We start from the raw sequence: 221 nt of genomic DNA on the forward strand, positions 1-221 counted from the left end.
ATGGACGAGAAAACCGCCGTTGTGCGTCATCCGCTGCATGTGTCGGGGGCTCCATGTATGCAAGACACACCATTCAAAGCAGTCAGTCGCACGCGGCGGCACACACACATGCACCGGCATTGGCTTTCCATTCTATTGGGTGAAATATTGTTACGTTTTCCAAGGGCTCGGCTTCGTACCCGCGGCATGGATTTGCATCGTCCTTCCTGGGTAAGGGCGTC

Source organism: Nanorana parkeri, unplaced genomic scaffold (genome assembly GCF_000935625.1).
Source record: "Nanorana parkeri isolate BGI_ZX_2015 unplaced genomic scaffold, ASM93562v1 scaffold371, whole genome shotgun sequence".
NCBI lineage: Eukaryota > Metazoa > Chordata > Amphibia > Anura > Dicroglossidae > Nanorana > Nanorana parkeri.